We start from the raw sequence: 16288 nt of genomic DNA on the forward strand, positions 1-16288 counted from the left end.
GCCATCAATGATCAAAAGAACGTTAGTGAATATAGTTTTTTGTTTCTTAAAGATCTCACTAATGAGCCCTGGCTGGCCTTGAACTCTCAGCAATCCTCCTGCCTCGGTCTCCTGGGTACCAGGAAATGCAAGTGTGAGCCATGAGCTCTGGTTTGACTACAGATTTGAATGGGGTTTCGTTTGCCGTCTGAGATGGGTCTGTGCAAAGACTATAAGACAAGGCTTGGGTGCAGGGGGTTCACTTGAGGGCAGGAAGAGAGAGGCCAATGAAAGGCACATTAGTGCGTGAGTTTCCATTGAGAACCAGTCAGCTCGTCCTGTAAGGAAGCTTGTGCAGCATTTGGAGCAGCCCCACGAGCACCCAGCGAGGTGTGGAGAAGCCACTGGAGAGCTGCCATCCTTACTAAGTGATGTTCGCTTCCCAGGAGACTTAGCATACCCGTGCCTCCGGGTTGTTTCTGGCATATGAGGGCACTCTGTGTTTGAGAACCCCTCAGGTGGAGAAGCAGAGGGTGGCAGGTGGGTGGTGAGAAGCTGTCACGGGGTGGGAGACAGCGGACTTGCCAGGGGCAATGAATACAGGTGGGTGCAGGCAGCTCTGGATGTGAAAGGCACAGCCCAGCGCTGGGTCTGCTCCCTCAGCCTCCCGGATCAGAAGAGGAAAGGGACGCAAATTCATTATTTCCGTTTAAAGACACCTGCTCCTGGGAGCAGTGTCACCTTTGAGGCAGACTATGTAAATGGTTTTGGAATAAGCAAAGAGTCTGTATTTATTTTTGTTTTGTTTATGTTTTTTTTTAATCTGTGCTGGGAATCGAAACTAGAGCCTTACCCATGCAAAGCAAGTGCCTCATCATTTATGACGCCCTTTGTTCTCCATCAAGCCTGCTTCAAAAATAAATTACTACGCCCTAACATATTCAGACAACAGCTGTGATCACCCTGCCCTCTCTCCCATCAACTTACTGTGTGTGTGCTCTGTATCTGGCTCTACTCCACGACAGTGTGAACTGCCTTGTCTGGACTGGCCATGCCCTCACTGGACGACATAGCTAGAGGCTCAGTGGGTGGAATTAGGAAGGGTGCCTTTTCCCCACCCAGCACCCTGCAGTCCGCCTCCCTCTCTGACCTGGAAGAGGTTTTGACTTGACCCCTTCCCTGGCTTTCAGCTCTTCTACATCTCACAGGTTCCATCTATGTTCTTCCGTGGCTCAAGGCTGAACTGTTGTAGTAAATAAAAAAAAAATGCCGTTGGGCTAATATATTATTTATTATTAGCCCCATGATTATCATGGTAGTATTATTTAACCTGTTATCACAAATAATGAGACGATGACACCTGTCAGATTTATAATTGCCTAATTTACCTTGGGCCAGACAGATATTTCACTTACACTGTCTCAGTCACCAGCCATCTCCCAGCCCCCATCCAATGCCATCCACCTTCACCATCCTCATCTGAACTATCTTCCATCCACAATCTCATGGTACTTATGTTCTCCATCTGGGCCTTTCCACACCATTATTAGAGTTTTTCCTCAGCCCATGTGGTGTTCACGAGGCTAACCCATCCCGGCATCCTCTTCCTTCTTCTCTTCCCATCAGTCTGTCCTTCCTGTGAGTTCTCTGGGATTCTCCAAAGCCTGCCAACCTTAGCCACGCCTTCCCCATTCTGCCCTGCCCAGGAATAGGCTGTTTAATTAGCCAACCAGGTATAATGACTTAGGCAGGTTTCCACAGAGGCCAGTAATTAGCATCAGATCAACCTCCAACACTGCACTGTAAGCAAAGGAAAGCGATGCTCTTTGCAAATTGCTCTGTGGTTTTCAGCTACAGGAACAGATAACAGAGTGAGACCAGGCTCTCAAATATTTGCCAAGGAGCTCACTTCAGGCTTTCTGATTGACCCTGACCTGTGAATTCCAGAACCAGTGGGCCTGAGTTCATGATGTCCTTGGCCTTGCAGCTGGACTCCCAGCTCTACCCTGTTAAGGTTCTTCCTCTACTGTCTCAGTTGTTTTCTCTCATTTGTGTCTTGAGCAGGTCTTGAATTTCCCAGTGTACTTGGGGACCAAGGAACAGTCTGTATTATAAAGACTTGGTACGGAGCATAAGTGAATAAAGCCTCAAGGTATAGAAATGGCACCCATGAGACCAAATCATTACTGAGAGACCACTTACTCATAAAAATATGCTGAACCACGTAGGAGCCCAGCTTTAGAATCCAGCATGTAGTTGCTGTTCGAATGTTAAATGTTCCCACTGACTCCATGTCTGATAACCTGGTCTCCAGCTTGGGGTGCTGTTTTAGGAAGTTGTGGAACCTTTAAAAGGTGGAACCTGGCTGGTGGAAGTAGGTCACTGGGGGCAGGCCTTCCAGACTCAGCTTCTGGTCCTATTTTCTATTTCCTTGTGAACAAGCTTTGATCATGTGCACGGCTACTAAGCACACCTCTGTGTCCCCTGATATGATGAAGTGAAATCCCTCTGAACTGAGAAGTCAAAAGAAAGTCTTCCTTGCTTAAGGGTTTATGATACCCATTCCCCATGTCAGTTATTTTGTTCTAGTGCTGAAAAAAAAATGACTAAGAGAGAGTGTGGTATAATACAGACTCTGCCTTGGTCCTCAGGCACTCTGGGAAATCCAAGACCTGCCAAAGATACAAATGAGAAAAAAACCAACTGAGACACTACAGAACCAACTTTAACAGGGGTGGGCTGGGAGTCCAGATGCAAGGCCAAGGGCATCATGACCTCAGCGCACATAGCTCTGGAATTCCCAGGGTCAGCTCTGTGGAGAGATCTGTGGAATTTTACTGCCTTTGGAGCTGGTAAGAAAATACAACACCTCGGGCTTCTGGCAACCAAGTAGGGGAGACTGGGGGAATCACCAGTCCATTTTGGCTCTCACTCAAGCAAAGAGGGTTCCTGCCATGGTCAAGAAAGCTGAATTACATTTAGCTCCCAGCTGAGAGACCCTGAGGATAGTACAGTCTTGAGGGGGTGCTCTGACCTGGAGTTGCCACAAAGCAGGTGATTCTAGCCTTTTTTTTTCCCCTCCAGAACTCTTCCTTCCTCATCTACTCCCCATCTGGTGGCTCACAGGAAGGGGGCCAGGCAGCTCTGTCCTAAGTCTCACGGGACCCTGCTTCGGGAGGCAGTTCTGTGATGATGTATTGTTTTGTGAGCAGTTTAAGGGGACTTAGATCTGTGCTGCAGCAGGAGGAATTAGTAGCCCTGGGCAATGCTCTGCCTTGCAGTCTAAAATAGCATAAGAGGATATTTTGACCTGCTTCCCAGATACCTGGGGAAAATGGGAGAATAAGATGCAAGTAGAGCCCAGAACCTTCTAGAGGCAGAGAGACGTCTGAAAATACACGGAATGTGTTCTGAGACTGTAGCTCCGGTGTTGGGTTTAAATTTTATTTTTGTTATTATTTTCTTACTGTTTGCCCATGCTGGGTGATCTGCAATGAGCTTATTCTTCCTCCCACTCCCCCTGGCATTACTTTTTTATGTTTACCTTATTCCTGGAAATAGAGTAGGAAGTAGCAAATGAAAACTTTGCTCTCACAGGTGTGATGGTGCACACCTTAAATTTCAGTACTAGGGAGGCAGCTAGTGGGTCTCTGTGAGTTCAAGGCCAGCCTGGTCCATGTATCAAGTTCCAGGACAGCTAGAATCCCATCTCAAAAATCAAAACACTCAACTTTGCTCTCGTAGAGTTTGTATTCTAATGGTGTGAAGCAGTGTACAATAAGTGATTGGATAAAAGAATGCCTGGCCAAGACCACAGTGAGTGTGACAGCAATGATCCCGTGGGAGGTAAGCCGTGTAATTTGGGAGGGAGACTGGGTTGCTGTGGGAAACCAAGGCCAAGTTAGTTCTGCTCACACTGACAACACAACCTGTGAGGAAAGTTTTGGGAGAAGCAGGTCGAAAATGCTCTAGCAGAGACTTCAACACAAGAACGTGCCTGCAGGACTCAAAGAGTAACCAGAGGCCAGGGTGGCTGGGTACAAGACCGGGAAAGGATGTGACACCAAGGACGGAACAGCGGTGCCTCTGTGTGCAGACACGGAGGCTGTTAGGAAGCCGTGTGTCTTTCTGAAAGAGATGTGAAGTCGTAGGAGTGCTTTTGGCAGAGGAGTGACGCGATCTGCCTGACTCAACAGCACAGCCAGCTGCTGTGTGGGAAAGAGCTGAGGGGACAAGGCAAGGACAGCTGTGGGGCCCGGTGGTGGTGGTGCATGCCTTTAATCCCAGCACTTGGAAGCACTGTGAGTTTGAGGCCAGACTGGGGTTTACAGAGCTGGTTCAAGGACAGCCAGGACCACAGAGAGACCCTGTCTCGAAAACAAGCATGCAAACTGGAAGAACAGCTCTGGACAATCTAGCTGAGGGACTGTGATTTGGGCCGGGACCAGTTTCCCTCGACGGATGCCTTGGTATTGATTCTACACGGTGATGGGGTCAGGTATGTTTCTTAGCAGCCCTGGTCTTGACCCACTAATGCCAGTTGTACCCTTTCAGTGTGATAGCCCCAAGTGTCCCTAGATAGGGCTCAGAATCGCTACTGTAGGGTAATAATTGAAGCGACTCTAGCCAGCTGGAGTGTGAGCATGGCTCTGGCAGGTCTTGCCCTTCTTCCAAATTCCTTCTGCCTTGCTAAAAACCATCTTAGATTACATGCCTGCCACCAAGGTCTAGTTCCTTATTTGGCCACTTCCTCCTCCTGAGGCTGACTACCAAGGTCCGGCTGTCAAAGTATTAAAAGTCCACCAATCAAAAGGCCCCTTTGATTCACCTAATCAACATGCCCAATTAAAATTAAACGCCTCCATCTTAACACGGGTTTCCCTTTTACCTTTATAAATTGCCATTTGCCCAATGGACCACATCTGTCTCCTCTGTATCCAGAGACATTTCTTTGTCTCCCAGAGGGAAAAATATCCATTGCCCTTCTTCCTTGTTCCCCTTCCTCCCTCCCCTTTGTTCCCTTTCCCTTCTCCCTCTTCCTTGATTTCCTATCTCTGTCCTCTATCCTACCCTCTGTCTCTCTCTCTCTCTCATGTGCTGAGAACATGGTCTTGGGGTATCTTGAGCCAACTTTGAGATTCCCTATAACAATAAACAATGCAGGAAACAATCCGATTCAGGTTGGGAATTAAGGAGGAGTCATAGAAGCTTCCGAGACTTTTGGTTTAAGTGACCAGATGGAGCTGCCATTAACAGAGGTGGGCAAGGAGGGCTGGAGTTCACATGAGGGGTCCATAGCAGAGTTAAATACTTGTCTTAAGTATTGTTACATACTTTTAGAAAGGCAAAATGGCGCTGGCGGTTGAGGTCATTGGGCATAGATGAGCATAAGTGGCCACAGACAATGGTAATATTGCCAAGGGCTCTGGCACCCTGAGAGATATGTTCCAGGCAGTCCTGTGTTCTTGGGCTTGAGACTAGGTTAAGAATACCATATTATGAGGGTTGAAGGTCACTGTAAATACTGGATTCTTTTAACACAGAGGCCACCAGGATGTGTCCAGTCCTTTGGAACCAACGCAATGCGTCAGGGCCACATCTCTGATCTCACAACCTTGAGTCTTGAATTATGCACCGAATCGGTGTTTAGTTTCACCCTGCCAAAAAGGAAGACACAGTTTGGAGAAGAACCTGGCTCTTGAGTGACTTGTGTATCTGATTTATCAAGCTTATCCTTGGCAATGGGAAAAAAAAATCCATTGTGTTTTACCTCCAGCCTTTGGCTACAGCCTGGAGTTGCAAAGCGTTTTGCTCAAGCGCAGCTATAGATAGAAAGTTCTCATCTGCCTGGAGGTATAAACAACCTCAGGAAGTTTGGAATAGGCTGCTAAGCCTGTGCTTGAGCTTTCCCCACCACAGATTCTGTTGCTGTTCCACAGAGAATGTGCAGCGCTCTGTTTGGTGTGTGGCTTCCACAGCAGCTCTGTCTCTCCCAAATTTCAGAAGCTCTTGTTACTGCACTGTTGAAGAGACTGGGGAAAACAAACCAAGACTTGTGCCTGTCTTTAAATGGGAGGAACAGACTCCCTCTCTCTCCCTCTTCCTCTCCTTCCCTTTCTCTCTTCCTCTCCCTCCCTCTCCCTCTCCCACTTCCTCTCCCTCTCCCTCCCTTTCTCTCTCCCTCTCCGTCCTTGCCTCCCCCTCTTCTTCTCCCTCCCTTTCCCTCTTCCTTCCTGTCTCTCCCTCACCTTCTCCATGTCCCTCCTTCCTTGTCTCTTTCTCTCTCTGTGTGTTGTATGTTTCTGTCTCTGCCTCTATGTCTCTATCTCTCTATTTCTCTCTCTGTCTCTCTCCCCCCTCTGAGACAAGCTCTCTTTATATGCCGTGGCTCAAATCTGAAATGCTTCCCACATGCTCATGTTATTCCTCAGCATATGGGATGATTTACTTGTTTATTATTTTGAAAGAAGATCTCTTGTACCCCAAGTTGGCCTTGAATTGCCATGTAGCACAGACTGAGCTCAAACTCCTGGTTCTTCTGCCTCCACTGCTCAAATTCTGGGATTATAGGCATGCACCACTATGGGGTGATGTCAGAGATTTGACATCTCAAGGTCTTGTGTATGCTAAGCAAGCACTTGACACCTGGAGCTATATCCACAACCACTGTGGTATTTTGAAAGTGGTGAAGCCTTTATGGCAGTGATTCTCAACTGTGGGTCACAACCCCTTTGGGAGTCAAATGACCCTTTCACAGGGTCGCCTAAGACAATGGGAAAAATGATTCCTGACAGTAGCAAAATTATAGTTGTGGGGTAGCAATGAAAATAATTTTATGGTTGGGAGGGTCACCACAACATGAGGAACTGTGTTAAAGGGTCATAATATTAGGAAGGTTGAGACCACTGCTTTAGGGGGTCAGGCTTGGCTGGTGGAAGTAGGTCTCCAGGGACGAGACTTTGAAAGCTATCCATACTCTTGGCTTTTATCTAACCTTTTCTGCTTCCTGTCTGAGCCATGTGAATGTCCTTCCAGCTTCTCACTCCTGTTGCCATGGATACAGCTGCTCCAACATGTCCTCCTGCTGTGATGGACTGAGACCATGAGCCAAAACAAACTGTGTTACTGCTGGATATTTTGATAACAACAACGAAGGAAAAACAAAAACCAAAACAAAAAAACAAAAAAAACCTGTTACTCCCCATACCCCCTCTGCAGAACAGGCTGGCCCTGACATCCCAATGCTCCCTGCCTTATTCCCTCCGAGCTGGGACTATGGGTAACAACTCCCACATTGTTTCAATGTTATATGTCTCTCTATATCAAAATGGAGCTTGCAGGGAAGTGGGGAGCAAGGGAGAGGGAGGAGGATGGGAGGGAGAGGGAGAAGACTCTGCCTTTAAATTAATGAAAATTCTAGGGCTGAAAGGATGGCTCAGGGGTTAAGAGCACTTGCTACTCTTGCAGAGGACTTGAGTTCAGTTGCCAGAACCAAAATGTAGATGGCTCACAATCATCTCAAACTACAGTCCCAGGGCATCTGATGTCCTCTTCTGACCTCCATGAGCGTCAGGCATGCATGTGAAACATATACCTCTATGTTGGCAAAACCCTCACACACATAAAGTAAATAAACGTGAAAATTCTAAATTAATAAATTCTGATATGAAGAATATATTTTATCTAATCTATTATTTATTTACTTATTCACTTACTTAATTTTATGTGTACATGTGTTTTACCTGCATGTTACATAAGTGCCTGGCATACATACGTGTATGTGTGTTTTATTGGCATGCTATGTATGTGCACTGCGTACAAGCAGTTGCTTGAGAAGGCTACAGGAGGCTTTGGACCCCCTGCCGTGTGGGGATAGAACTGGACCTGGGTCTTCTGCAAGAGCAGCAAGTGTTCTTAACCACACGCCCATCGCTCCCGTCCCTTACTGGCTGATTAAAAATGTGTGTGTGCGCGTATGTGTGTGCGTGTGTGTATGCCACATGTGTGTGGGCGTATGTGAAGGCCAGCAGAGGCACTGGATCCCCTGGAGCTGGAGTTAGAGGTGTTGTGAGCTGCCCAATGTGGGTGCCAGGAACAGAACTCAGGTCCTGCACTCAACTGCTGAGCTATCAACTTTTGAGCTCAGGTCCAAAAAGATTGTTTTTATTTAATTTCTTTTACATAAATAGAGCCATAAGAACTAAACTAATAAAAGTTCCTTAAGCAAAATTTCTTCTGGAACACACTTTAATAGCACACACACACACACACACACACACACACACACACATATATATATATATATATATATATATATATATATATATATATCTGTGCACATTAGAGCTAACATGCTTTTTAAAGATTGCCTGAAAAGAGAATTTCCTTTAGAGTTTCTATATTATTAACCAAATTACTACATTAAGAAAAGACATAATTTCACAGTCAATGTTAATGGATTAAAATCAATGCAGTTTTATGCCTGCTGCCCCTTGACAATCACAGGGCTTGCTAATTTGCCTCGCTCCTGTGCTCCTTGTGGCGGGGCGGCGGTGTTTCAAACATGGGTTAAGGTTAAGAGTAATGGAAGTAATTAATCAGAAGGAGGTTGGCGTTAAAAAAGAAAAAAAAAACCCAACCCTTTCAAGATTCTGCTGCAGGTCTATGACGTCATAAGGTAATTACCGCACAAACTGAGGATCTCTCCGCTTATATTCTTGCTGTTTATTAATCTCGGGGATAGACTGAAGTGTAGCTTGGTGGGGAAGTACTTGCCTAGTGCGCAGAGAATCTGGGTTCCAGACCCAGTACTATAAACAGTGGCAAGCGGCCCACCAAGCTCAGACTTATGAGCTATTCGCAGATAGAAATGATGTCGTCGGGGAAATACAGGTGGGCTGCCCACATTGTGCTCAGGGTCTCGAATTGAGGTCTTCCCTCTTCTTAAAAGGTAAACAAACCCATTGCTGGTCCTTCCCTCTTTCCTTACTGTGCAACACTGATGGGCACTGAGGACCTTCCTAGGAACTGCCCAGTGGTACCCAATTCTGCAGTCATGGAATTTCTGTGCCACCTGTCTCACAGGGCTGACACTGGCTAGGGAGCACTTGAAAAATGGTTACTGCTCATATGCTGAATTTTGAATTTCAACTAAATTTAATTTTAGTTATGCATGTGGCTGATAGCTACACACTGGATGGGCCAGCTTGTAGACATTGTTCTGAAGAAATAGAACTAGGTTTAAACCTAAGACCATCCCTTTCTACCTCCTCTGCCCTGCATGTCTCCCACTCTCCCTTTTCTCTTCCTTGTACCTTCCACCTGCAGATTCTGTGCTTGGCCATAGAGACCTAAGATGGCCTCCCAAATTCAGGAGTCAGTAAAGGTTGAAACAAGAGTGGCAGGGTATGGAGAGAATGAATGTGCAGTCAGGACCTGAAGACCGCGCAGACAGGCGCCTTCCTCAAATAGATCTGTATTTGCAGATACCCATTTTAGCTAAATCTTATTTTTCTCTTATGTTGAATATTCATCAAAATATTCATTAGAAGTAGCCAGGAGGATGTCAAGAAATTTAATGAATAGTGGATGATTCTGGGATTTTTGGATTACGGAGTCAGACACGCCATAAGGAGACCAAAATGAAATGAGGTTAGGGAAGAAAGCGACCTGTCTTGTTGGATCGGGGATAGGCAAAAAATAGAAGAGCAGAAGGCTAATGGTATCTTGGCCACCCAGGCAAAAGGAAGTCCGAGTCATGGTCCTAATTATCTTCAGAACACACTGTGGCCTCTGACAATGACAGTAGTTGCTGGTTGGGGACTGACAGTGCTGTTCCTTCTGCTCCAGTGGCCGGCTGAGTATGATGCTACTAAGTCATCTCTACGCAGGGTAAGATGACTCTTTTTCCTTATGCACATGTTTATGGAACAAAGGAATAAAAAGGAAAAGAGAGGCAGGATCTAAGATAACAGATGTCCTATCAAAGGGCTGCTGGGTACCCAGACTTCTTGGCATCATTTAGTCACTTATTCACTAAACATATCTGTTGAAGAGAGTTAGTGAGCCACACCACGGACATGGTAAGGAAGGAGACTTAGGACACAAGTAAGGAGCTAGATGCTGAACAAATGATCATAGAGACACAAACTAGTTCATCTTACTTTCTGATGTAATTCTGAAAAGGAGTTATAATGCAGGTTTCAGAGGGATTTCAGTTAACCTGAGAGGATAGAAAGGACCCCTGAGGAGCAGGCTTGTTAGCAGGGAGTTGTCCAGGCTGTTTTAGGAAAGAGATTTTTTAGCAGTGGGACACTGCACTCTGCTTCCCTGGACTCTCTTGCAGCTACAGTTATGGGGTCATTTCTCTAACTTTTTGACCCCCAGGCAAGTGTTCTATCACTACTCTGTCTCAATCCTTTAATGGGCAACTATTGAGAAATGTTAAATAAAAAGTGATGTGAGCTTTGGAGTGGGTTGGGCTGGGGTTAAACTGGAGAAATGGCTTGACAGTCAAGAGCACATGTTGCTTTTTTAAGAGGACTTGAATTTGGTTCCCAGCACCCGCATCCTGTCTCACAGCCGTCTGTAAGTCCAGTTCCTGAGGAGTGAATACCCTCTTCTGACCTTTGTGAGACCTGCACATACATACACATTAAGAAAAAACAATTTTTTTTAGGTTTATAAACTATTTATTAACAACAAAGCCCCAGAGACTCATTTCTTCTTGGACACACTCACAGTACGGCCCTGGCGGCCAGTGATCTCAATGCGCTAACCTCAGACACGAAGGTCCCAGAAGTGGCGCAGGTCGCTGTGGGCTCAAATCTTCTTCAGCCGCTCCAGGTCTTCACACAGCTTGTTGTCTAGACGGTTGGCCAGAACCTGGCTGTACTTCCCGTCCTTCACATCCTTCTGTCTGTTCAAGTACCAGCCTGGGATCTTGTACAGCCGAGGGTTCTGCATGATGGTGATCACCCGCTCCACCTCATCCTCCATAAGCTCTCCAGCCCTCTTGGTGAGGTCAATGTCTTCGTTCCTCAGCACCACATGAGCATATCTCTGCCCCACACTTTTAATGGCAGTGATGGCAAAGGCTATTGTCCACCATCCATGGATGTTGGTGTTGAGTACTCGCCAAATGTGCTGGAATTTCTTGGGGATCACTAAAGACATGGCGGTGGCACAAGCGGTGGCGTGTAGGTCTCCTGTGGAAGAGCAAAAAGAAAACCCAAATCTTAAAAATAAACAACAATGATGAAGTCTGGAAAGGAGAATTTTAATAACTGGTGGAAAGGACATTGTGATGGCTATAATTTTTAGTTAACTTGAATTAACGAAAACCCTGGAATTTATACCTGGCACTAACTAAAACCCAAGCACCTGGGTTCACCTGTGAGGGATTTTTTTTTTCTTAACTAAATCTTTTGAAATGGAAAGACCAATTTCTTTTTTCTTTTTTTTTTTTTTTCTTTTTGGTTTTTCAAGACAAGGTTTCTCTGTGTAGCCTTGGAATTCTTTCTGTAGACCAAGCCTGCCTCAAACTCATAGAGATCCATTTGCCTCTGCCCCCCAAGTACTGGGATTAAAGGTATGTGCCTAGCTGATGGTGACAAGTTCATTCCTTCCCATTCAAGCCTACTTCAGGATTCTGGCATGTACTGAAGACCAGCTAAGACATCCAGCCTTAAGGGCTGAAGAACTACGGGATTCTTGAACTTTCTGTCGATAGACAGCCATTGTTGGACTATCTGGACCACAGCCTGTAAAACACTCTAATAAATCACTCTTATAAATACACAGATTCATCCTATTGTCTCTGTTCCTCTAGAGACCTTGACTAATAGATGTTTACATTGCACTGCATGGGCAGACACAGAAGATGAAGGAATTCAACTCGTGCAAGGTTATCGCCAGTGCGCAGTGAAGCAGTTTCCCACCGGAGCCTATAGCTTTCACACACAAGGTTGGGGTGGCCAGCCTGTCAACCCTCTGAGTAGCTACTGAGTGCTTATTTAAACCACATGAGGAAAATCACCCAGAGCTTTCCTGGCAGCTCTTAAACTTTAGAGATATCTGTGGTATCAATGAGACCAGCATGGCAGCCCTCGGACTAATTTAATAGACTTCTGTATAATATTTATCAATATCCATGGAGCTGTGATACTGCATAGAAGTGCCAGCAGGAGAGGCATCAAGCGTGTAACCAGCAAGAGCAAGATCAGAGGGGAGTTGAAGGCCTGGGGTACATGTTTAATAATAATAGCTTTCCCCTGGGCCCCAATGCCATGGTAGATGAGAGGGTCTTTAAAGTTTAACTGCCCCTGCTGGAGCAGATTAGGCAGTTTCATCCCCAGGGTGAACCGTCAGAGAAGGACAAGGCAGTGTGGTCAAGCTCGTGGATTAAAATGTCCCTATGAGTGGCAGATGTGACATGTTCATTTTGCCTAATCCTTTTTTTTTTTTTTAATCTTTTTGCCCTGAGGCCTGGGGATGTTCTGTTATGTTTATGGGATTTGATAAAGGGGAGAGGGAAGAATTGGGGGTCCAAAGTAGAGGGGCAGGATGTGTGTTTACTGGGACTTCGGTTTAAAGAGAGACAGGTCTAGGTGGCCAGCCGTGTTTAAGAGGAAAGAGGCAGGAATGAGCCAGGGAAAGATGAGCGATGTTGATTTAGGGCAGGAAGGAGCTGGAAGTGGGACATATGATTCTTTGTGTATGGTGGCTGGTGAGATGGAGTCTTTCAGAGTATTCTGAATAGTCTGGCCACAGTTTAGATAAGAAAAACAGTACAGGTGATTACAGTGGGGAACACTTAAGAAACCTGTTACTTCCACAGTCACAGAAACACTCTTAGAAACATCTCTAGACTGAGGACCATGGGATGTGACACATCTCAAAAATTAGTGGCAGGAATCCTGGGTTCTCTCTCTGTGTAAAACTAAGGGCTTTCTATGCCAGTTCTAGCTCCTAAATAATGACATGAAGACCTATTATATTTATTATTAATAAATTAATATTAATATTTATTAATAAGGTGGGTAGATATTCATCTATTCTAACCAACTATGCTAGCCTGGCCTACTTCCTAGCCATATGGCCTGTTATCTGCATCATAGTCTTGCCTGGCTTTTCCTTCTTCATCTGCATCCTCATGGCAACTCCTCTCATGGTACTCCCTTATGGCGATTCACTCTCCCTGCTCTCTACCTGGGACTCCCTCACTGGATCGGAAGTCCCGCCTTCTTCTCTTCTGCCCAGCTATAGGCTGTTCAACTCTTTATTAACCAATAAGATGTGATGGAAAACAATTTTTAGACAACTCTGAGACAGGAGATGCTTCATAGAAATGCCAGTGTTCAGACTGCAACCAGATCTCTGGGTACAGAAAACAGAATTTGAATACACAGTGCACAGAAATGTCTTCCAACGGGAGAGGCATGGATGCTCAGTTTCACCCATGGCCTTCTAAGTTAGCTCTAACAGCAGCAGGTGATCTTCAGACTACAGCATACATTCACAGACTGCTTTTTGGAGGGAGATGAGTGTGGTGTTCTGGTCTCCATCTGCACTAGTGAGATAATTATCTGAGCATGGCTCAAGCTTCCTAAGAATCCTCATAGCTGTCACATGTCCCATTGCCATGGGACATACCCAGCAAAAACAGAAAAACAGGGCTCCAGATGTCAGGGAAGCTCCTCCAGCTTTCCTATGTTTGGACAGCTTCAAGGTCAGGCTGTGAGTGTGGTGCAAATAGGATTTCCGTTCAGAATGGGCATGGCTGTCTATGGAGGCTTTGCATGCAGAGAATGGATGGTTTTTGTCTAGTGTAGGCTTTATTAAGAACATTAAATAGATATTTTTTTAATTGTGTGTGTTGTGGGGAGCAGGAGTTGTGTGTAGAGGTCAGAGGTCTCCAGAGAGAGCTGGAAAGCCAGCTCTCTCCTACTGCCACATGGTTCCTGAGGATAAAACTCCGGCACGGCAGCAGGTCTTTTACCTGCTCGCTACCTCACCAGCCTGAAACACACATTCCATCTGTTCCACTGTGCAGAGCACACTTGATCATAAACCTGAGGCATTGCTCGGCATAGGTGCCAAAGTGCACACAAGACTAAGAATAGAGGAAGAGGCCATTCAAGTGTGGGTTTGCAGAGTGACACTTATCGTCTTTATTGTGTTTCTCAATCCTGTTTGTAAGCAGAAATGTCAAGCTGAAAAGGAACAGAGTAAGGAAAGGTAAGAGCTAAGCATGGAGTCTAACCTCTAACTGTTAGTTTCAAACCCAGGAGGTGCTGTGACAGAAGACACTCCAAATAGGTTGAGACAACACTCACAATGGTCTGGCTTGGCAACTGGCTCCTAACCCGGACTTTTTCTATTGACTAAGCCAACTACATAAGCCCTGTCTACCACTTACTCAAGGGTGATGGGCTTCGTAAAGAAACCAAAATGAAAAGAAAAAAAAATAGGAACGGGAATAGGATGGTACCTTGTAAAGCTCTCTTCAATGCAGAGGGACACTAAGACGACACTCCGGTCCTCCCAGCATACTCCCAGGAGGTGGTTGAGTGGGCCCGTGCCTGGAACGTTGTTTCTGCAGAAATCAGATTTCTCTGGAAATCTAGGGAGGGCTTAAGGGCGATGAGAAATAGGCATAATTCTTACCAATGGGACAGCGACCTGGGGAGAACAAAGAGGAAATACATGAGAACAGGATGTCAAGGCTGATGAGGAACTTCCCAGGAGAAGGACTGATGTCTCCAGAGTTGAAAGAAAGCTACCCCGGAATCCTGGGTGAAAGAAACAGGATCCGGGGAAGCCTCCAGGTCTGTGACTCTTGAGCAAAGTGGGAGAAGGTGAGAAGTTATTGTTGTTATAAGATCCAAAAGCATGGAAACATGGGTTGGGGGCTAATTACCTCATAGGTGAGAAAACATGAGAAGTGGCCAGATGGACCTTCCAAAAGGAGTTGAAATTCAGGAAAATGGGAGGTGTGTCTTAGAGATGTTGATGGGCGTCCAGAGTAAGAGCAATCAGAGGACCACCATTGAAGATGAGACAATTGTTCAATGAGGTTACGTGATGAGATATGTAGGGAAGAGATAACTAGGAAAATGGATATAAAATAGATGTGTCTCTATAGTTGATATAAGGGAGCGTTGAAACATCCCCTACAGTCTGGGGAATGCATGACTAAAACATGACCTTGCAAGCTTAGGGAAAGATATGACCTGCCACCAGGAGCAGGGAAGGCTGGAGCAGAAGTTAGTTTGTTGGGACAGTATCTTCCAGGAGGGAAACTCCTACCCAGAGTGATGTTGGACACGATAAAACATCTTGCCATTCATTGATTGTTTTCTCTCTTACTATGGAAGCCCAACATGAGAAGACATTACTGGATCCATAGAGGATAATTCAAGGAGGGTAGTGTAATGTGTGAAGATTTTGTTGAGGGTTTCGGGTGAGAAAGACAGTCTGCAAGTAAGTCATGTTGCTAGGGACTCAGCTGGGATTTTCTGGGAGCAGCAGGGCCTATGCCGCACAAACAAATGTCACGTTGCAGCTGCTGAAGCAGAAAACAAAGGACCTTGAAGCCTGGAATGCCAAGCCCTGAGGAAGTCTGCCTTCCTGAAAAGAAGGGGGCAGAAGCTGGGGCTTGCTAGGTTCCCAATTATAATGATGTTAGCATCAGCATGGGAGAATCAGGGATCTTCCAAATGTGGTTCATGGGGGAGGAAGATGTGAAGAGGAGGAGAAATCTTAACAAGAAGGTCTTCTGGCTTCAGCAAACCAGAACTGAAAGAAAAGGGCTGCAGCACTGTGGCCCAGGACTAGCTGCTTCTTTACAGTTCCAAAAGAATATGGCCCTGCGTCCCTCACGGCACATGCTCCATTCTTGAAAGAGACATTACCTACAGCATTCAGGCGGAAGAGACAAGATGGAAGGAAAGAAAGTTCTCCTATAAAACCCACTGAATAGATTTAGGAAATCTTTCTTACAATACTATGACAATAGTTGTGTCCTAGTCAGGGTTACTATTGCTGTGATAAAACCATGACCAATGCAATTTGGGGAAGAAAGGGTTTATTTAGCTTATACTTCCATATCATTGTTCATTATCAAAGGAAGTCAGGTTAAGAACTCAAGCAGAACCTGGAGGCAGGAGCTGATGCAGAGGCAATGGAGGGGTGCTGCTTACTGGTTTGTGCCACATGGCTTACTCAGCCTGCTTTCTTATAGAACCCAGGACCACCAGCCCAGGGATGGCACCACCCACAATGGACTAGACCCTCCCACATCAATCAC

The 16288-nt window shown here is 45.8% G+C and overlaps 1 long non-coding RNA gene and 1 pseudogene across 1 annotated transcript in view; one reads left to right on the plus strand and one right to left on the minus strand.

Moving 5' to 3' along the window:
* The first annotated feature begins 9791 nt into the window (after positions 1–9791).
* The window catches only part of LOC132652809 (uncharacterized), a 40427-nt gene continuing 33930 nt past the window's right edge, over positions 9792–16288 (plus strand). The window contains exon 1 of the long non-coding RNA XR_009590366.1: positions 9792–9870. This is a non-coding gene — a long non-coding RNA (uncharacterized LOC132652809). The remainder of the gene's footprint in view (positions 9871–16288) is intronic.
* On the minus strand, positions 10696–11154 carry LOC110561672 (small ribosomal subunit protein uS13-like; annotated as a pseudogene).

This window comes from Meriones unguiculatus, chromosome 3 (assembly GCF_030254825.1).
Source record: "Meriones unguiculatus strain TT.TT164.6M chromosome 3, Bangor_MerUng_6.1, whole genome shotgun sequence".
NCBI lineage: Eukaryota > Metazoa > Chordata > Mammalia > Rodentia > Muridae > Meriones > Meriones unguiculatus.